Source organism: Erithacus rubecula (genome assembly GCF_903797595.1).
Source record: "Erithacus rubecula genome assembly, chromosome: 13".
In the NCBI taxonomy this organism is placed as follows: Eukaryota; Metazoa; Chordata; class Aves; order Passeriformes; family Muscicapidae; genus Erithacus; species Erithacus rubecula.
The window spans coordinates 14,373,554-14,396,464 of NC_136665.1; the positions used below are offsets into that span (position 1 = coordinate 14,373,554).

Sequence of the window (22,911 nt, forward strand, 5' to 3'; positions counted from 1 at the left end):
ATCACCTGCTGAATAAGCCAATATTCAACACAAATAGCTGATGTGAGATTAATATTTCTAAAGTACTCTGTTGCTGAGAAATGCTGTCAGTCCAAAGTGTATGCTACTATAATTATGGTATGCAATGGAAATCAGGCAGCTTGTGGGTATTCCTGAGCCAGCCCCTCTATCTGCTACCTGACTTGACACGTACATGTCCAATTGAAAAGAGATTTAAAGATAAAAGTGTCCTTGAAACTAGATAAGAAACTTTCAGCCAGTGGAGAATGTCCATCAAAACCTATCTGGGGCTACAGGTTTTTTCCCAGGCATTTCTATCTGATTTTGTTTCTTCATGTACTCAAATCCACCACTCTGGCTGGTAAAGGAGGAAGGGACAGCTTTGAGAGAAGGATTGTGCTAGGTCAGGGTACAGCAGGGTTTGGAAAGGTTTTGATTCATGATGTCTGCCAAAGCCACACAGCTGATGATGGCAGAGCACGAGGTGACACAGTCCTGCCATCTCCACATCTCTCACTCCATGCCCAACAAGAGGATCCAACAATCCACGTAGCTGCCCACTCACCAATGAACTGAAGTACATAACTACTCCCTTTGGCTGGGAATTCCCAGAGAAAAGGTGACTGGCTCATACTTTTTCCAAATACTAGTTTTATTTCCAGAGGTGAGAATTACATAACTCGTGTCAAAGCCTTGTACAAGTCCTCATGCAGCATCTTCTGCCACAGAGCAGGAGGAGCAAGGAGCTTTTCAGCATGCCTAGGAGAGCTCAAAAAGTATTTTTTTCTTTAAAACTGTGAAGTCATCAGAAAGGGATGAAATTTTAGAATGAATGAGATTCCACTTATACTAAACAACTGCTGAGTTGAATCTTCTCCTTTCTTCTGTCTCTTTAACTTTCTTCTGTCTCTCTAACTTTCTTCCACCTGGAAAATGCCTTGAACATTTTGGGAACTATCAGGAGCAAGAAACAACCATTCAGTCCCATCTGGCCCAAGGCATTTCTGAAAAATAAGTCACTGGATTCTCACTGTTGAGCAGTGGACTTTCCAGCAAAGTGGAACAGTGGGTAGAGCAGGCTTTTCCCCCCCAACTCCACATTTCTCCAGGGAATTCTCATAGATTTCTCAGCATCCACCCAAGCAATGTCATGGTGCAGCTGTACTGTGTTATACCACCCCAACATGTGTCCCCACTGCCCTGCAGATTTGTACACTTTTGAGGGGAGGACAGCATTACACAGCTGCTTTGTCCAAAGTGTGGGTTGGTTTGTTTGCATGCTGTTTCATTATGAAAAAGATGGGCTGCTAGCTTCCTATAAAATGGAGAAAAAAACCCCAAAAAACAACAGCCCGGAGATAAAAAGTCCCAAAGTTCTAGAAATTGTCAACTCCAAGAAATGTGGTGGGTGTAAAAACCACAAATTAAGCTTTACATCCATATACAGCATCTATGTTTGTTCTGAACAATGCTCAATGGTGAGAGTGGGGAGCCCTGTGAGCACTGCCTCCCACTGCAGACATGCCTCCCATTCCTGGGCACAGCAAACCTCCCTTCCCACAGACACCCCAAAAAAACCTCTGTCTGTTCCTCACAGCACTGGGCTGGAATTTGCTTCCTCTTTGCAAAGCCCTTTCCAGCAGGGTGGAGGTGGGTTTTGCTCCAGCAGTACATCCCCAGCACTGGGTGAGCAGGTCACTGGACACAGCATCACCTTGTTCACTGCCTCACTCCAGGTCCAGTCAAGGACTGGGTTTGGCTCAGTCTTAGCCCAGATCACACAGTGTTAGCCTAGCACAAGGGGTGTGACAGTAATTCATCCTTATTAATCTACAATAAGTCAGGAGAGGATGGAAAATGTTAGTTATGTGGCTAATATTTGCATACTGCCATTCATTAAAAACTCACTGTGACTCAAAAGGAACTAAGTTAGAGATTTTTCAACCAGCTCTTCTCCAAAATTTGAATAACATGGATTTTTTTTTAGTTTTTTAGCAAATGTACAAAATTAAATGAACATGAAAAAAATACCAAATCTATTTATCATGAACATCCTCATCTCTGTGAGATCTCTGTAGCAGCTGAAGGTATTACAGAGACTGTAATGCACAGAGTGCTTTAGGGTGAGAAAGTGCTTTTGAATAGGTTATAATTCATTTAAAACACTCAAAATGAGTTTTAATGCATGCAGTCAAACCATTAGAAACTCTTTTAAAGGAAAGGCTTTATAAATATTGGGTTATTCAATAGATGTAAGACCTCACTGATTCAGTGAGTGGAAATGAAAATTACTATATAAAACTACTTTTACTGTGTCCTTTGCTGCTTTGGAAGTTAATCTAGATACTATTACATCTTTACATTGGTATTACATTTGCTATTACAGAGATGACAACTCTGTATTAGGCCTTAAAACCTTCAGTCCTTCCAGAAGATATTACACAATTCACTTGCACCATGATACTTTGGAAATCTAAATGTTTGCCCACCTCATGACTTTCTCAAGAGAAGCTGCATGGCAAGTGCACATAAATCTTTCAACTGAGACTCAAGCACAGGGAAGGAGCTACTGAATTGCTGGCAGTGTGAGCTAATATGAACTAATATGAACTTCATGCAAAGTTTTGCTTTGGCCGGAATTGCCGGTTGGAGTGAACTTGTAATAACAGGCTCATCAGAGAGCTGCCAGGGGAGTCTCTCTGGCAGGCTGGGAGCTGCAGCTGGAGGTGCCTTTCCTTCAGTTTGCTCTGAATTTAGGACATGCTTGTGCAGCTCTACTGTAAACTTTTAGCTGGAGAGGAGACAGAGAGGAACCCAATAGAGCTGGAGCGGAGGAATCTCAGGATAATCCCAGGGCAAAGTGAAGCCTTGGGTGAAACTGCAAAGTGAGAAGTTTATTGAGGCTCAGACTGGGTCTAAAGCCATCTTGTCTGGGCTGAGGAAGTTGAGGACCCAGGAGAGATGAAAGCATGCAGTTTGCTTGTTTTAATGACTGTCTGGGATGCCTGTAGCCAGAAAGGCATCCCACCCTGGATGAGAAGGCTCACCACCCCCATGGAGCCACACAGTGAGCTCAGTTCCCACCAACAGGAGCTCAGTCCATCCTTCCATCACTGCCTGCCTGACCACTGCACAGCACTGAGGCAAGTTTCACTGTTATTTCTAATAACACCTTAAACCTTTTAGGAAACCAAAGAAAATCCCAACAGGACAAGCTCCATCAGCTGCACCCCTGAGTTCAACAAAAGCACATCACTGTCCTCACAAACTTTGTCTCAGCAAAGACAATATTTGGGCTTGACTTGTTTTCTGCTCTCCCAAGTAAAGAGTTGTTGTTCCCTTAAGAAAGCTCTTCCCTGTTCAGGAAGGTTTCCCTGATATTTTGCCAAGAGTTGTATAACAAATGGCTGATGAAACAAATAACAAGAACAGGCCAGAGAGAAGAGAGGAAATATCTAAAAAGATGAAAAGGACAAATGAGTCTTCAGAGAATATGAGCTATAGAGGATGCGCTGAGTTTATGTCTGGTGGATTTTGCTTCATTTCCAGTAATTCATGCTCTGTATGTTTCTAGAAACAGATAGATGAAATATTTACAAAACCCACACCAGTGGATCCAAAGACAAGTTGTGAGAAAAAGTAAAGTTTTCTAAGTTTTGACAATCAAAATAGATTTGTCACTAGGCCAACACACAGAAGAATTTTCCCCTTCTAACTTGGGCTGAAAAAAGCAAATAGGATCATTTCTTCTGTGCCTGATTTTTCTGTCCAGTGGATTAACTCCACCACTGCTACCCCTGCACTGGATGGTCCATGGACCAAAGCCAGCAACTTTCTGTCACAGTCCTTATTCTCTTTCAGGAGCTGAATAGTGGTTAGTGCATGGACAGGAGTATCTCACCCTCCAAAAACAAAGTCACCCAGCAGATACTCTGAAGGCATTTTGGCCAGGGGAGTCTGAGCAAGGTGCCATCACTGCTGTCAGGCACTGGGACAGGGACAGTGAGTGTACTGCTGGCACACACCACACAGTCCAGCCTGGGCACTGGGGAGGACTTCAGAGGAGTTCAGGAGCAGAAAATCTAGGAGGAATAAGGGGAAAAATGCAAATATGAGACAAAAAGAAAATTAGAATGAAAAAAACCTATGCTGTGTAAAATTTGCACACAAATAATATGAAAATAATGCTCATTTATAGGCACATTATGAACAAGCAGTGCTAGTTATTAACAACATGGTCCTAGGATCACTTTGCATATCTGTGTTTTCCATTAGCAGCAAGAAGCAGCCTCTGGAGCACATGTTGTTCTGTGTGCATCTACCCTGTGACTGTGAGCACCAAAACTGCCTGGTACACAGATTTTGGGGAATAATTCCCTAGATATGCTGTGCATATATTCACAAGTAAAGATGATCCAGCTTCCTTCATGCAGAAGAGAAGTAAAAAGCCCTTTATTAAAGAATCAGATCACACTTATATAGAGTAGGTTGTGGTAGCAAGGACAGAAGCAATTTCATTGGTGCAAGGCAGGTGACACCCCTGCTAAAAATGCTTTCCCAAAAACATCACATCTCTCACACATCCAGCAAGTGCTTAATCTTTGTTATAATTCTTTCTCTTACATTTTCCTTGAGCAGCCTGAGAAAATACAAGCTGCTTCTTTCCCTGGCTTTCACCAGCATCCACAATATGGAGTCACACCAGTGTGCACACAGAAAACACTCAATTTGTGTGAGCAAAACAGGAGCTCAAGGCAGGGCAGCACTACAGAGACCCAGCTCTGAACTGGCAACAGCAATCCATCAGAACCTGTCACTGCCAAAACACAGGGTAACAACCTCTCAACATGAGCCACATCTTAATTTTTGTCTGGGTTGGTTCCACCAGCCTTCCTCAAGACCCTTTGTGAATCCAGAATATAACTTGAACATGCTTATTCTGACCATTTAATGCATTGTTTAGGGAAATTCAGGTGTAACTAACCCCATAAACTATCACTACCTCCTTCTGAAAAGACTCTCCTAACAAGCTAAAAATTGTATGAGGAGCAGAATTATTTTCCTTAATGAAGTTTTCATGTGTTTTGTTTTTACAATATTAGTACAAAGGAAACTCTCACACATACAATTGGAAATTTCAGGTGACAAATGCCAGCTGATTACCAGTGGTTAGCTTCTAAAGCACAACCTGATTGCAAAAATTAAAATTTATACCATTCTTATTAAACTAATTCACTATTGTCTCAGCAATTCTCTGTTTCTGTACAGTGATATTTTATCCTGGCATAACAGTATCCACAGCAATTTTATGGGTGGAGTTCAGATCAAGGACATGTGCTGCTAGCTGGAAAATTACATTTGATCTCTGCTTTTCCTTATCTCTTTTCAGGTTTTATTTTCTCTTAAGTTTAAAGACACTTTCATTAAAGAAATTATTTCCTTTCTTTGGGAGGCTGAATCAGAAGGCACTAAAAATCAGTGAGAGACTTTCCATTAATTTAGGGGAGCTTTACATTAGACTTTCAATTAGAAACATTAAGTGTAGAAGTATAAAGGAACCAAAGATAAAGGAGAGGGGAGCAGGAGGTGGAAATGTTTCATGAACATTTACAAACCTCTAAGGTTTCATTTGGCTTCATGTTAAATTTAGGTCAAAGGTTTGGGTCAGCTTTTGTTCTCCTCAGCCCCCATTTGCTCTGATCTTCTGTTCCAGAGTGAGATCTTGACAGGTGCACTGTGAAAAGGGAAAAATCAGTTTGAAAAGCTGGGCTCAAGACCTGCTGGAGGCAGAATGATGAGGCTTTGCAGTTTGTTTCATGTCAGGGGGAACACAATTGGCTCACATAAAGCAGCTCAGCATTGGACTGAACACTGCAGATATTTTAAGGAAGTGTCATGACAGGGACACATTAGAATTAATTCTCCTGCTTGGCATCTCTGCAATCACCTCAGTGGTGACAAACCCTGGAATTTGGGGCTGTGCCAGGCCTGAGGCAGCAGCATTGATTGTGTTTGCCACTTGTAAAGCTATCCACTTGTGGACAGCGTTTTGTTGGCCAGTGGCAAAACACCAAATCTCCCACAGGGAGATGGATCACTCATCCTGCAAAGGTCACAGGACTCCAGGGTGGCAAAACCATTGTCCCCAGCAGCCTTTGCTTGCCATTGACAAGAGATGAGTGAGGAACAAGGAGATTTGGCCACTTGTGACACAGAGATACAAATAAGGCAACTCCATGAGGAGAGATAGATCTTCAGGTTAATTTATTGTAGTTTTTATAATTTCTGGATGATATTGTGGGAGAATCTGCAGCTTCCTGAGATGTCTTCTAGCTAGCTTCAAAGGCAAGTAAAAGTTAAAAACAATTACTAAATTCAACTGAATTGTGTTAATCAACTGGATAAATTTAGAGGAGGGGGAGGGGGCAAAGGGCAGCTGATATATGGAAAGAAAAGAAGGATGTTAGGAGCAGGAGTGATAAAATCACTAGCCCTGGGGGACAGCAGGAAAAGCAGGCAGCTTTTAGCCCCTGAGCACTAAATGTTCTGTCACAACACAATTCCTTCTGCTTCATCCCCAGCTTCCCTCTCCTGCCTGAGTCCCCTCCATCCCCACCTCAGCCACATCAGCATCAGGGTTTGCAAAGCTGCTCTAACTCAGGCAATCCAAAAACCTCCTGCATTGCCTGGGTGCAGCATCACTGGATGGGGCTGGCACTTCACATGTGTTTTGGCTCAGATTTATCCCACTTAGTTTAGGCATTTAACCACAGACTCAGTCTCTAATTCCCTTAAAGTCCTTCTCCAGCAAGCAGAGAGAGGAGGGCACTCCAGGGCCATCCCTGCTGTTGGAGGATCATTGCTGGGGCACCCTGCCCAGCCCAGGACAGACCCTGCCTGTCACCCCTCCCCTTCTGCCCACTGCTGCAGGCAGCTCGACGTGGCCACAGAGGAATAGGGACAAAAATAGGTCTCTGACCTACTTCTTGGCAGCAGGCAGCACTGAGAGTGGCTGCTGGAGCCGAGGGGGAATAGATCACAACCACAGAAATGACACGGATGTGTTGTGAGCTGGGAATGACATCGCCTCTCCATGCTGGCTTTTCCAGCTTTCCTGTTGAAACCTTTTCTCTCTGTTTTTTACCATTCTTGACACACAGACCTGGACAATTTTCCCCGTTTAATTTCTGTTGATATCACATTTTCTTCTGTGTTTATGTTTAACAATATTATTTTCCATGGTTTTGAAATCAGCTCAGGACACAGTTGTTGTCTCGCAACATTTTGGAAACAGCATTTAGGAAACCATGAATATTTGAAGATTATTATATTGAAATCACTTCCAAATATGAGATTCTTTTCTTCTCGAGGGAATTGTGCTGTTATACTTAAATCCTTCATATTAATTTTTTCCCTTTCTGATTTAAATTCAGACATGCTGTGGATTTATATTATTACTTTTCATCAACAGCAAGTACTTTTCATGCTAGTAGGCTCTCAGTGGTGTCTGCACTGAACAACAGAAAATACCTATTCCTTGGAGGAGTTTTCTCTAGATAACTTTTTATATCTAGTCTATGTTTTTAATTATCAATATTCTCTAGTGTTTAATCTTCCACAGAAACTTCCAATATTTTTAGGACATCTTTTCAGAAACCCTGATTGTTTCCTTGTGGAGACTGAACTAGATCCATGGGATAGTCAGCCTTAAACACCTGACACCTTTACTCTTGTTTTCTCCCATGGGATGGTTTATATCAGGTTGGCCAAAGACCTGCTCTAACAGGGACTGGATGCTGTATACTACATAAGTCCAAGCAGTCCCATTGTAATTAATTAGTTAGATGAAATAATTTCAAAGGAAACATTTCCTTTCTCCCATGTAAATAACATTTTCATTACTCATTTCAACTGGCTAAACAGCAAAACCAAAGTTTTTTTCTTAATAAAAAGAGAATGGTCTTAAAGCAAACACCACAAAGTGAAAAAGTTGCTGGAAATTTCCTTTCTGGGAAGGGATGCAACATAACTGGGGTTTTGTCCTTGAGTCACCAATACTTGGGGTCAACCAGGGGACTATCATCTTTGAAAAAATGGAAACTCTCCTGAGAAAAATAACACATTATTCCTGCTGACTGACTGCAAAGAAGAAAAAACTGCAATTTTACCCAACAGCTCTGATCTGGTCCCTGTTCATGCCTGGGAAGGTGCATTTCTTCCAGGGTGAGCCCGTGGCTGTCACATCCTCCCATCAGCTGAACCCTGGAGGTTTCTCTGTGTTGTGCTGCCAGGATGCTCCTTACACCCCTTCTGCAAACACACAGGACAGGTCTCAGCACACCCAGCAGGAATCTGTCAGTTCCATTTGCACACAGCACTCCTTTTCCATTCCAGAAAATCAGGGAATGAGGACTCAGCCCTCTCTTTGCTAGAGAATCACAATTCTTGGGCATCCTATAAACAGGGCTGTTTAGGGTACACTCAAAAGACCCAAGTGCATCCTCAAAACAGCTCCTGAGTTGGCTTAGCTTTAAAAAATATAATGTTGTCACTGCTGTTGATGCCATTTGGGTTCAGATTTATGAAAAATAAAGTTATTTTTAATTAAATAAGCACACACCTGTACATATACTCACACTTCAGAGGTTTGGGAGAATTAGATGTGAATGGCTGTTGGTGAAACTCAAACACTGTGTGCTGGTGCTGGAATTCAGAGCCAGCTTTCCGGGATTAGGTGTCCCTGACTAACCTCAGCTGTTAGAAATTATTTTGGAGCTTGGCCCTGGCAGGTGAGGGGTCACTGCAAGGAGGAGAACAAAAGCTTTTCTTCTCTCTTCTGCCCCTGCCTCCTCCCTCTGCAGATTGGGCAAATGTGGTTTTAATTCAGAAATACAAATGTCATCTTCAAAGTCACTCTGAGAAGGAAGGGCGGGGGAAAGGGAGAGCAAAAACAAAAAAGAAAAAGAAAACCAACCAAACAATTGGATTGCAATTTGTCAAGATTATTTTAACTGTGAAATTGAACTGGAAAGTCTTAACAGCTGACTGATGAACCAGTGGGGGAGGAAGAGAGACTGGGAGTGCTGGAGTTAGTCTGCAGTTCTCTTGAAATGCAATGAACTTTCCTGCTGTCCCAAAAAGCACCTAATATTTTGCTTTCTTCAAGGCGAGCCCTTTTCTGATGTAAATAACCCTGTGATTCCATGCCACCAGGAGTCTAGAGAAAACAGCTCCACCTTATGTGCTGTTCTTGGAGCAAGGCAGAACTGTCACCAAAAGTTGTTTGGGAGCTTTAAGTAGCAAAGAAACATATTTTTCCATCACCTTGCACTTTTGGAAGTGTCCAGGCTGGGAGGTGTTTTTGTTTCAGGTGGTGATGGCTGCATACCTGCTGCAGCTCTGGCAGCAGCTGAAGAATGGAAGGGCCTGAGCATGAAAAGTCACTGTGAGCACTCGCTGCTCTTCCTTGATGCATGTGACACTGACATTACACACCCCAGGGCTTTGCATGTGACACTGACATTACACACCCCAGGGCTTTCTGGATCAGACAGCATTGGCCTGTGCCACGTGCTGGTTTTCCAGCAATCAAGCTGTAAACATGTAGGCAGCTGAAACACATGTAGGCAGCGTGTGTGGTGAGTGGCTTCCCATGGTGTGCATGGGTGGACAGCAGAGCCAGGGTCAGGGCAGCAGGACAACGTTCTGCCATCACAGAAGAGGACTCCTGCTCACCTGGATGGTGCTGCTGCTACATCATCTTGTTGTCTGATGGTACAGCACCTGGAACAGCTTTTGTGATGCACAGAAAGTTAACCAGATACATCTCACAGGAGCTGATGTGTGAGCTGGATACACTCCTCACCAATGTAAGAAATTAAAGCCTTCATTTCTAAGCACAGAGGCTGGATGGCAGGGTCATCCAAGCCCCTCTTCCTCAGTCTGTGAGGCAGTGGCCCATCAACCAGATACACATTGAGAATCCTGTTTTCCCCTCCCACATTCCCATCCTTCAGAAGGAAAAGTCTGTTTCTACATGGACTGAAAGCAGGATTAATCCCTCTCTGATTTCCTCCTCTAACTCCTTCTCCCTGACACCCCATTCCAGCTTTCATCCTATCTGGGCTATTTAGTCTACAGCAGGGAAGACAGAGAGGAGACATGATAACAGTCTTCAATTATATAAATGGCTTATGCAAAGAGGAAGGCAGTAAATTGTTATCCACGTCCACAAGGAAAGCACAAAAAAAGTAATGGGTTTAAATGCATCAGGGGAGACCTGAGTTCAGAACTAGAATAACTTCCCTGCTGCAGGGGTCATTGGGCACTGGAGGGGATTGCCTGGGCAGGCTGGGGGATCTCCATGGCTGACAGGGTTAAAAAAACACTTGGGACAAGCAGGTCAGGAGTGGTTTGTGTGGGGGTGGATGAGGTGACCTCTTCAGGTCCTTTCTAGCCCTATTTTCTTCTATATATACCATGGTGGCAACTATTCCAGCCTCACTCCTGGCAAACAACCATGACAAAACTCCATTCCTGTGATTTTTGGTACAAATTGGCAATCTTGTGGCAGCAACATAATTAGGTCAAAGAACTGATGAAGCCAGAAGAGAGAATGATCTCTCAGCACACAACAGGCATAACTGTAAGGTCCTGCAGTACCCAGTTACTCTGCCTAATCCTAAGTAATTTAATTTTCTCTTAAACAGTATGAGAAACTCAAATTCCCAAGAGCTCATCAGCTCTGCAGAGGACAAGGGTTCACACTCAGAAATGCACACTGATTCCAAGCAGTGGCACATCCGCAGCCTCCCCACAAGTAAAACAGAGTGACTTTGCCTTGTGCAAGATTACCAGATACCTTGGAGTGTTGGCAGCTGGCACAGCCTTGTCCTGCACAGCCCTTGCAAAAAGGAGCATCCCTGGAGATGTCCTGCTCTGAAATGCACTTCTCACCAAATTGCACTGAAAATGGGATGGATCCTATGTTTACATAAGCATATCCTTAAGTGCATTGCTGGACTGGGGCCTTACCCAGATATATTTCAGGCTTCTGGAGGTCAGTAGGGATTGATTGGCTTCTCTGCATGACCTGGGCACTGAAAGCCTACATGTGTCAGGATGGGGATATTTTACAGCATATAATTTTTCTCACTGAGTTTTAGATATCCTAGACAGAAGTAATGGCCAATAGCAACAAAGTCAGAATAGGGTCTCTCTTCTAAAAGAGAGGCATGAGTGAACCCTAACAGATGTAATTTGTATCATTACTGCTGATGAAGTTAGCAACCTTTAGCAAGGAGACATGATCAATAGCTACTTGAGAAGATACAGCTGCAGGTATCCAAATGGACATGAACAAGGAAGAGAGGTGCAAAAGGCAGTAGCTGAATATTTAAACCAGATGAATGTTGCAAGGTAGGTTATTGACCTTGAAAGAACCAGATAAGTAAAGAAACGTACAGAAGAGCAACAATGATTTATGTACTTACCCTGCACAAATATTAGAATGGCTTAATCAAGAGTGTAGTAAATTATGAACAAAGTAGAGCTTTATTAGATTAATGACAGAGGACTTTATATAGAAAGGCTGCCATCTTTGCAAAGTGGGTAAGAGAAAATATTTTAACTCTTTTGTTTCCAGGCTTGAACAGTCCTTTTTCTGCCATGCACTTATCCATCTTACATTTGGTAATTACATATCTGTGTCCAGATCCTTTGTGACAACAGCAGAACTCAATGTATGGAAAGCAACAGGACACCAGGAAGGGGCAGCCTTGGAGACAGAGATGGTAAGTGCTCAAAGATTTATCAAAGATGATAACATTTATCTTTAGTCATATCAAGTCCCAGCAGTGACTCTAACAACTTCTTGGACCATTGGCATCAACAAAAGAACTAATTCCAGAGAGAAAACGTTCAGGGGCACAGTTTGCACCAGGTAATCAGGGCATGGTCAGCTGCACACTGGGACACAGCAGCACTAAGGTGTGTGGCTGCCTTTTCCTGCAGGAGCAGTGGCTGCCTGTGCTCTCCTCCATCCCTGACACTCATCAGTGGCCAAATTTTTACCTCCATCCTCAGGGTCAGGCCTAAGGGGCTGGCACTGTGCTGCTCATTATTCACCACTTGTCATGTACAGGTGACCTGAAAACCTGACCCACACCACACTGAGTCCCCTTTGGATTTCTCTGTGCTCCAAATCAAGCCTCAAGAGAACGATTAGAGTGAGTGAGCTCAAATAAAAATGAATTTTTGGGAGTGTGTTTATGATCAGTTTTGCATGCTGCCCTTTGCTCCCTGCAAAACTCCTGGCTCAGGTGAAATGCAGCTGAAGAAAGTTCTAGGTAGGAGAGGATTGCATGTTAATAGACATACACAAAAGAGCAGCTTACAGGGGAAAAAATAAAGATGGCAGAGAAATAAAAACTATTCAACAGCATCATCACCCATAGAGAATAAATTTCACAGGTAGGATAGTACAGATACAGCTATTGTGGAAACATAAATCTTCAAGTTCTTTACACTGTTATATTTTCCCTTCCTTGTAAGGCTTGTTGAAAAAGCACAATATGCTAATAAACCTCTCTGATTTGTCTCCCTTGAAGTTTTGTGTGAGCCAAGTAACACATTCTATTTGAACTTCATAATTCATATGTAATTATTTTTAGCTATGTTCCCTTCAACCCTCAATGGGCAGCTAATGAATTTAAGAAAATGTATAGTCTGTTTGAATTACCTACTGTAGTTTCTCACCAACTTAGTTGGCAGCTACACTCTAAAAAATCATCACAAACTTGTCTCAATGCAGGTGTAATCTGGACAAAGAGGTTTCCCCTCTTGATCTCCTTCCTTTGTGTTGCTCAGCATCTCCTGCTGTGCAATTCAAGGCTGTAGCATCTGCAGAGTGGAATATTTGTGTTCCTCCACCTGCAAGAATCAAGAGATAAATATGTATTTATTGGTCCACAACAGCTGCCATCCTGTGATAATTATTCATATGCAGGGACTTATTCATATTATTATTATTCATATGGGACTCAGAGTGGCTGGAAAGGCAAAAGCTGGATGGGATCTACAGCTCCTTGTAGCAGAGGCACTGTGCACAAACACTCCTTTGCCCCAAGAAAGTTCCAGAAGGAGGCAGGAGGGAAGGAGAGCAGCTCCCTTCACCCTGTGCTGCCTCCACTGCACCTTCACAAGCAGTGGCTGCCCAGCTTCACCCTCACACCTGCAAACCCTTCCATGGCCTCATTTCCTCCCTCCTCCACATCCTCCCACAGAAATGGGTTTATTTGTTAAACAGAGAGACTGACTTTTTTTGGTGAAGTATTTTAAGATGGTCTGTGTCTGTATATGAAAATGGGGGAATTATTTCCCTAAAGAATCTGCATTTTCTAAAGGTTACAGGAAACTATTTTTAAAGGAAATTCGTAGTTTTGAAATTTTTTGCACTTGCAGTCTCTTCCTTGCAGGGGAGTCTCATCCACATTTCTTCATCAGACATTCAACACGTGCATTCATTTCCTGTTTAAAATAAGAAAAATATCTAAACCCCACAGATTTTAATAGAAATTTAAGTTTTTTGTCCTGATGCTGCAGAAGGGTTTCACACCAGTTAAATGCAGAGTTAAAAAACACTAATATGGAAAAAAAAAGTCATGTGAATCCATCACAGAAATACACTAGCCAATACCACCTTAACACAACATATTAAACCACCAAAGTAACACCTGCCTGTGAAATGCTTGATTCTTATGAAATTGTTCCTTGAGAAAATGGTGCCATAAAACTTTTTTTAACTCTACTTAATCATCACAGAACAAATCAAAGAAGATGACTCTCATTTCCTTTTCTAAATGAAAAATGTCCATTTCATGAAGGAAAGGTCAGCTGTTAAACAGAGTGCTAGTGCACTTTAGAGAACCTGAAATCTGCACCTGGACTTCCTCACATTCTAAATATTTCTCTCCTTCAGTTTGGCTGAGAATTGCTGTCTAAAACTACCTTCTTCTTCCTGGTCCCTTCATTACTCTGATGGCTGTGTCATTCTTAGAATTTACTCTTCATATAACATTTTCTGGCTAAAATACAATAAATTCTGTTTTATATCCTAATTCCAGCTAGACAGCTATAGAATAGCTGTTAAATTGCTACTGTGGCATGTGTAATAAATAGCCATCTAACCACATTATAAATAATCTCAAATTCAGCCCAATAAATACTGCAATAAATTTGTGTTTGCCAGTACATCTGTATAAATATCAGTAATAAGATAGACCAGATAGGCTAACTATACTAAAGAGCTTTGATTCTGGAAAAAGGCCATGTGCAATATTTCATTCTTCTTAGAGGAGGAAAAAAACCCCACAAAAAAAAAGAGAATTTTTTTTCTTTTAGCAAATAACATAGTGTTGGGAAAGAAAGAGATTGTTCAACAACCTGCAATTTATTTAGATGACAAAAAATGAGACATGCAAAGTAGGGCATGTTTATCTGAATGTCTGTGGCAGTTGCACAACATTTGCATGCATTAAAAAGCAATAACTTTCCAATTATTAATTAACTCCTGTTGCCAATACCATTACCAGCAGCTGGAAACATCCACTGAACATGACACACAAGTCTTTTTCTTCCAGACTGCAATCCTGTACTGACTGCCAAAAGTTTTGAAAACTATTCCAAGTATTTGTCTGACTATTCAGTAACCTCATCCATATCCCCCTCCCCACCATTTCTTCACCTACCACCCAATTTTGCCAATCTCTCCATGGCAGAAGCCAGGAGCCTCTCAGCTGGAAGGGGCTGGGGTGGCCCTGGCAGGAAGGAGAGGTCAGTGCCCACCCCTGTGCTCTGCACCCCAGCCCTGCCACCAGCCAGGGCTCAGGCTCCTCACCTCTGCTCTGCCTCCTAGAAAATCATTCTGCATTTCCACTGCTCATATTTGGACAGTTTTAAGGCTCCTTCCTGGCTTTGCTTTGTCATTAACCAAAAAACCATTCACTCGTGTGATGACAATACCTGCCACAGTTCAGTGTTTATTCCGGGCTATTTAGTTTGGGTTGTTTAGGTTTTATTTCTATTTATAAACTTAGCAAAAAATTACAGCCAAAGCAAGTTTTTAATACCACTATTCATTCTTCAATCCCTATTTATATCCTTCTGAGCTCTGTGATCAGCAGATAGTACTACCTGCTTCCCCTGGTGTAAGTTTGCTCATAGAAAAAAAAAAAAAAAGGCAAGTTACACAATAGCTCTACCATTACACAAAGGATGTGCATAAACATCTGCATAATCTAATATTTTCCCCAGGGTTAGACTAATGGGTCATGTAGTATGCATTAATTTCTAATGGCTCAGTTTTGGTAAGGACTGTGGAAGCACACACATTTTGAGAAAAAGGGAATATTTCTTCTGCATTACTTTCACTTATCAGGGGTGGCACCCAGGGAAGTGGTTACAGCCCCAAGTCTGGCAGAGTTCAAGAAGCATTTGGGCAATTCTGTCAGGTACTCTGAGAACACTCTGGTGTGTCTCCTTTGCAGGGCTGAGAACTGGACTCAACCATCCTTGTGTATTCCTTCCAAATCAGCACATCCCATGATGTGCATGAAGGTACAAAAGCAATTTTCTGGGAGTCTGTGAGCCATGTCAGAAACACATCTAAACCCAAAGTGTGGTCAGCTTCTCTTCTGCTGCTTGGGACAACACCACACAGAAAACTTTGAGTTCCTGCATCAGCTGCAGGGATTGGCAAGAATTTCCCAGAGTCTGGGGTAGCTGCAGTAGGAGAACAAGGCTGTTTGCTCTCACAGGTGACCACTCTTCCCATCCCATCCAGTTCATCCTTAGGCTGCCCCACTCTTTCTCCCACCTCTGCAGCTGTCTCAGCATGGAAGGAACAGTCTCAGACCTCCTCAGATTCTGCATGGTGCCACCAAAATCCACTCCAACTTCTCCAGTTATGACTGCCTTTCTGACTGAGGAGAAACATTGCCAATGCAGATAGGATGGTTTTCTCCTGATGGGATCTAAGCTCTTAGTTTTATAAATAAATAAATACAGCACAGATATTGGAACAGTGTCCTGCTCATGAGATATCTCAAAGGGGGACAGAAAGGCTCCCAGCAGAGCACAGGACAGGCACACTGAAGCAGAATTTGTGTGGGTACAGAAGGACCATTTCCCTCAACAGCTTTAAATCACAGTCTCATTACAGGTGGAGGGTATATGGAGGGAGGTATGAGCATCAATTAATAGGTCAAGGGCTGGAACATATCTAATTATAAACCCATTTACCCCTAGCCTAAACATCCTAATCTTAGCCCCCAAATACACAAGTCTGCCTGGAGCAACACAAAGCAGTGATAGCCCATGCAGGGACTTGCCAGCCTCAGAGTCCTTGTTGTTCTTTCAGTTATCACAGTTTAATTTTTGGGCATTGAGACTCCAGAGGCTGCAGAGCAGCAAGGCACCATGAAGAATTCAGTAATTCAAGGATGAGGGAAACCTTTCCAATGTCTGTCTGTCTCCATATGATCTATTGCAAAGGTTAATTTGTTTTGAAATCCCCATTTTTAATTTGCATTACTGATAAACCTAGCAATTATAAATGCTAATCCATTCTTCAGAGGCCTTATATTCAGAGATTGAAACTAAATAAAAATTCCATCCCTTGCTTTGTTTTATTAAAACTTGAGTGATATGGAGAACCCACTGAGTCAGAGCACTGATAGGAGCATGCTTTCAAAGCACATTAATTTTAAAGCAGGATGGATCAATTTAAATCACTCTGATTTAAATCAGTTTTGTTAGTTGTGATTTAAATCACAATTTAAATAATTTAATTTGCATTGCAGTTGTCCTTTCTAGCAGATATTCATGACAAAGGGTTATTCTCAGAGACTGACAACTAATAAAAATGCTTAATTGCAAAGAAGGGTTGCTCTGAGCTGATATTTGTTTTTGTTTTTATTAACTAAGAGAATACACTAATATCACATGTCACTATATATCTAAGCATTTATTCTGGGGTTTGATTTTTATGTTTGATTTATGAGAAAACAGGACATGGAATTTTTAGTCACCTGATTCACTTTTTAATGTGTGCTTTGTGTCATGCTGCTTCTGAACAAAAATATCCAGAAGAACATAATTGTTTAAGTGGAACTACATTGTGTCCTGCATATTTTAGGAAATATTATCAAAATATTCTTTGCATTTCAAGGCAGCTGATGTACTGAACAGTGCAAATATCCACAGCAATAAATCAGCTGAGCTGTTTTTTCCTTGCTTCCCTGTTCTTCAAGATTAGAACTGACTGATCTCAGATCTTCCCTCCCCCCCCCCCACCTTTTACTCATAAAATGGGAAAGGATAAGCAAATTTTCCTGTTTTTTCAATTACCAGTTGTTTTCCCAGCTTGGAATATTCTAATCATTAAGTAATGTAAAGCAGATAAAACAAAAAAGAAGAAAATGTTCTTTTTTGCACCTGCAAAAAAAAAAAAAAAAAAGGCTACAGCTGTCAAAAGCCAGTTTATTACTCAAGAAACTCCAATTCCAGGTGTCTAGTTAGTAATTTCTCCCCTTTATTGATTTCACATTCTTCAGAATTTTGGCAATGAATATATACTGAGTTGCTATTTTAATGAAAAAAGTTTTTAATAAGAAAATAAAATTTTATTTTGGGCCTTCTTAACAAATTTGGGCTGTCATCATCCCAGGAAACATGACTTCAAGTATTATTTTCAGAAGACAAAAGTATTAATTTAAAAATTCAAAGGTGAATGAATGAGTGAGTGTTGTAAAAACACACATGGATTTCTTGGCACTAAGGAACCACAGGACAAAAGGACCAGAACATGAATGGACTAATTACCATCTATTTTAAAAGGAAACACAACAAAACCACTGTAGATTTATATTTTCTAGAGGATTTTTCTCCTGCCCTCAGTTGACAAAGTATGATTTTCACCACTTTGATAGAGATTCTTCCCTACAGAGAAAACACTGGGCAGTGAACCCTCCCCACACCATAATTCTCACACAGCATGGCAGAAAAGGCACAGCTCTAAAATCAAAGTGTTGTTTCTTAATCCAGATACTTATTCTCAATTCTATCTAAGCCTCTACCTGATTAGAAATGAGTTAAATAAATTCATATATTCATATATATATATTCATATAGCTTTCCCACTTGGTTATTGATGCAAGTTTACAGCACAGTTTCTTAATACAATGACTTGTTCAATTACTGCATGTGGTGCTGAAGATGTCACCTGGTACTTAGTTACTGGTAAGAATTCTGTGTTGGTGTTTAGGTCCTAGAAAAGAATTAATTCCCTAGTATGGTAAGAATTGGAAACTAAATTAAACAAGCAAGTTAACTTTTCACCAGTTCTGAGTGTGCAGCACAGGAATATGCTCACCCAAAAGATGTGGGAGCACTGGGAACAGGCAGGCACTCACCTGGGAGGGAGCAGGACAAAATACCCAGATCACTTTTCCACACAACCTTGCAGAAGTATTTCTCAACCAAATGAAAACCTGAGTGGAAAAAAAAAAAAAATCAGATGAAAAAATGTGATAAGTAAACAAAAATTTTATAAAAGGGTAAAAAAAGTGCTTCTGTGGAATGAGATTTTTTGCTTACTCAAAACTTCAGAGCAGGCACAGACTAAAAAGAGGTGCCCAAAGCAGTAAGTGAGGAGCTGTCACTGTGCTGCAGTTAAGGACAAACACCCACCAGCTCCCCTTAGCAACATCTCCTTTCCTGCTGAAAACCACCACAGCTCACAATTCCTCTGTGCAACTGTCAGCCTGCCTAGAACTGACAACTCAAACGTGCAGAACAGAGAAAAGGGATCAGCAAACACCTCAGTCCTGCATTTGGAAGCTGCATTATACATTCAAGACCAATTAAATGCCTTAAAACTTCAGTGAGTACCTGCAAGAGTTGTGTCTGCTAAGCCCATCAAGTCTGCAAAACTTGCACAGGAGAATTGCAGAGGAATTTTGCAAGGGAAGGCTCAACACACAGATGTAATTTTTATGCTTTGGAACACATAGGAAATTCCAGCAATCATTGAATGAAGTCTGAAAGTCTTGCTGAAAGACATGCATTAAGCTAATATAAACCACTAAGCAAATACATGGAAAAAGTAGTTCCTTGGAAGAAATAAACAAATGATATATGGCATCAGACTAAACAAGCTAGTGCAAGGCCAAGATAGAACAGCTATCTCTGAAATCACTAGGAAGCAATCATAAAGAAACACTTGAAATAATAAATAAAGTAGAAGTAGTAGTTCTTTTCCCCTACCACTCATGTCTGAAGCAGTGCTGAGTGGCCTAGAGCAGGACATACAATTTTCCTTTAATCCCTTCATGCTGGCAGTGAAAGATGCTGTCCTGTGTCCACTGTACCTGGTTGTCAAGAAATTGGAAAAAGGATTCTTCATTTGCACAAAGCTGAGGAAATTGGGCTGCTCCTCCCAGGCAGCACTGGGTGGGACAGACAGGGGTGTCTGAGGAGCCACCACACTCCTGCTCCTGACAGTGAGGTGATCCCCAATTTTGGAACAAGCCTGGCATGCACCAAAGCAGCCAATGCTCAAATGACAAAATGATGAATATGATAAATTCTATCCTAACCTGATCCAAATTGCAGGTTGGCTTTCCTAACACCGACAGCTCATCAAGATGTCTGTGCTAGCTAAAGATTTCACCTCCTGTGTGAGGAAGGAAAACTAAACAAGTAAAACTAGCTGACATCAGGAAAATTGAGAAGCTGTAACTCGTACAGAATTGGCTCAGAAATAATCAGATTCCTCACTCCTTTATTTGTTCCTGGACCAGATCCATTCTGTCCAGATAAACTCCTCCTGAGTGCACTACACAGCTCTGGTGTAATGAAGTGATGGGTTATGCTGGTGCTATCACACCCAGGATTTATGAGGAGACATTATCACCTCAAATAGGGAATTGGAGGGGGCAGAGAGATTGTGGCTCTGCAAACAAGTCTTTGAGGCATGTTTAGATGGGTGGGATGCAATCAATCAAATTAAGGTGGTGTGCATGGGTGTATTTCCAATGACCTCAGAGAGAATTGCAGCATACATTGGTGCAGGATCTGTTGGGTAGGAATTTATTAACCATGCACAAGTATTAGCAAAAGCAGGCACACCTCCTACAGGTAATTCAGCATATTTCCTCTCCTTTCCTGATAGTAAAACGTTCAGTGCTGGTACCAAAGCTGCCTTCCCTGCTGATCCCCTTTTGTCTCTGTTTGGCATGTTACTTATTCTCCATTCAGCAGCTGTGCATAGCTGGTCAAACACTCCAAGTTGTTTGTCAAAGTTTTCCTAAGGCTTTTCATCTCCTGTTTTCCCATGAGGTGCCCAAACACAAGTCATCTCTGTTGGCTTTTGGAGCACATTAATTCTGAGCACAGCATCAGAGCTGGCAGGTAATCAGTTAGCTGGAGGTTAAAGTGGAGCATTTTTCCCTAACAAGGGCAATAAAAAGGTGGGAAAGATATTTCTGAATTAGAACATTTTTATTCAGGTAATATATTTCCTAGAGGCACACCTTTAATACCAGCTCATGGTCAATTCTTTCACTAGATGCAATCTGAAAAGCCACTGGAGGTGGAGGAAAGCTAATCAAAGCAGAATTTATCACTTCTGAAATGCAAGTGGGGGGATAACAAACTGCAGCCTCAAGGCTTTGGGCCCTGAAGCACTGCACCACCCTGGACCCATGCTGACAGAAAGAGGAATCCTCCAGCTAAGATCACTCACACTTATGCTCAGACTGTGGGAGATGTTGCTGTGAGGGCACAAGGAGGAAACAGGGGCCCCAAAGAGCCAGGGCAGGAATGCAGGGGCTCTGGAGCACTCAGCTGGCAGCAGGACACAGGAAAAGGGCTTTGGGGTCTGGCCACACACAGCTTTGGTCACACAGTGAGGAGGGAAATAAATCATATCTGGCACATCTTGTGGCCCTGATCTATAGCCAGCTAATTGGTAACAGGAGTTTTATATAAAGATGATCTCCATGGAACCATTTAACATGAATCTCTCTCAAAGAATTTATTTGATTTTGAGCTATCTCCTAGGAAACTGCATTTGTGTCAGCATTAAGGAGTAGGATGCCATGCATAGTTAGGAATGCCTGTTAACCTCCACCCTTGAAATGCTCATCCCTACAAAACAGGAGAGAGGGTGGGATGGGACCTGATCTCAAGGGACCATCAGTAGGAGCCTGGTTCCTATTTGTGCTTCAACAGTTCTCACACCAAATTTATGCCCAAATTCTGTCATGTGATGCCAGGCCAAGTGGATGCACAGGTAGCTGAGTGAGGTCAGGAATTAATTTGACACATTATGACTCCAAATTCCACAATGATTTGTGGATGTGAAAAAGTGTCCTATCCTAATCAATGGGAATATTCATGTGCATGAAATTGGATGGGTAAGATCTGGATTAGTCTCCAGAGAAACAGAACGATGTAAAGGCTGTTATTTATCCTGGCTGTGCTATTTTTCTGAGAGGTAAAAAAAATAAAAGAGGAAAGATTTGAATTACAGCTATTTGATGGGTAACATTGCAATAGACAGGTTAGTCCTTGTAATCTGCTGGCACCATCAGCAGAGCACTAAATCAAATATGCTTTTACTCACCTATTAATGCAATCCATCACAATGGTTATTCAATATTTATGTTTGTGTGAATTACTGCATATTTCATTCTCTTTTGAAAACTAGGATAGTTGAAATAGTACAGAATTTTATCTGACAGAGCTTTAATCTTTTGCTTATCATAGTTTTACCTGAACTGTGGTTCTAAAAATTAAATAAATGAGGTTTTGGTGAGATAAGAAGTTCCAGTATTAGACCCTGATACCATTGATCATGGTGCCATGATACACTCAACATTCCTTGTAAATAATAAGGATGTGAAGATCTGGTTTTTTTTGACTGCCTGTATTAGTTTGAAGAAATAGCACTCACCATGCTGGGTTACATTTAACAGTGCTCATACTGTAGTCAAAATAGTCAAGTTTCACTCCTTAGGAAGTAAAGATAACCACTTGCAGAAGTCAGGAAAGACTTTCTTCTCTAATTATAGGAATAAACATAGTCTGTAGCTCTTCTCAGCTAGTCATATCCATCATGGCACACTCAACTTGGTAGGAAGTATCTCAGAGAAAAATAGATCAGACTTCTCTAAATCAGAATATGCCTGCTGCTGCACCCTAGCACTGGTTTGCAATTCAGCAGTGAAGAACCATCTGAAAGTTGGATTGAAGGACAAAATCTGCAAACAGGCTTAAAAAGAAAATCACCTGCCACCTTCTAGGTGTCACCATTTCTAGGGTGCAGGTGAAAGAAGGTTTACAACTTCTATCACTGAAAAGCCTTGTTCTTCAACCTTGCTTCCAAAGAAATCTTGTCATGCATATGCTAAGTTTGGTCCCAAGCCCAGAAAGATAAGAGAGACATCAACAAAGTCCAGGAAGACATCAGCATGATTCATAATTCAGTTTTCAGAATCAGTGGATATTTTTCTTTGTTTATTCCATACAGGAGGAGTCAAATGGAGAACTTAGAATGACCTTAAAAAAACTGAAAACAGAAACAGGAGACAACTCTTAATTTTGCTGTGCCATAATCTATCCTACCCCAAACCATTCTCCAAGGCAAGAAACAGAAAAACCCCATCAAGGAAATAGTTCCATGAAACAGAAAAACAAAGTATAAACAGAAAAATAAAACCAGACGCCAATGTGTACCCAAAGGAACTATTAAAAGCAAAATGCTTGTCAGTATAGGATGCTCCACTGCACACATCTGGTGCTCTCAGCAATACAGAACATTTCTTTAATTGCTACACCTGAGACCAAGAC

At 41.5% G+C, this 22,911-nt stretch overlaps 2 long non-coding RNA genes across 3 annotated transcripts in view; both read right to left on the minus strand.

Annotated features, from left to right (window-relative positions):
* Positions 1-1,726: 1,726 nt before the first annotated feature.
* Positions 1,727-9,215, minus strand: LOC306807637. The gene is made up of 3 exons (XR_013775767.1): positions 8,169-9,215; positions 5,616-5,734; positions 1,727-4,082 (listed from the first exon to the last, which is right to left on the minus strand). It is a non-coding gene; the product is annotated as an uncharacterized lncRNA (long non-coding RNA).
* A 2,616-nt stretch (positions 9,216-11,831) lies between these two features.
* Positions 11,832-22,911, minus strand: part of LOC306807639 — a 57,929-nt gene continuing 46,849 nt past the window's right edge. The window contains exons 1-3 of one of the 2 annotated variants that reach the window (XR_013775769.1): positions 18,949-19,083; positions 18,471-18,548; positions 11,832-12,930 (exon numbers count right to left, since the gene is read on the minus strand). This is a non-coding gene — a long non-coding RNA (uncharacterized lncRNA). Of the gene's footprint in view, positions 12,931-17,644; positions 18,326-18,470; positions 18,549-18,948; positions 19,084-22,911 lie in introns of those variants that run through there. The other variant, XR_013775770.1, reaches the window with a different exon arrangement.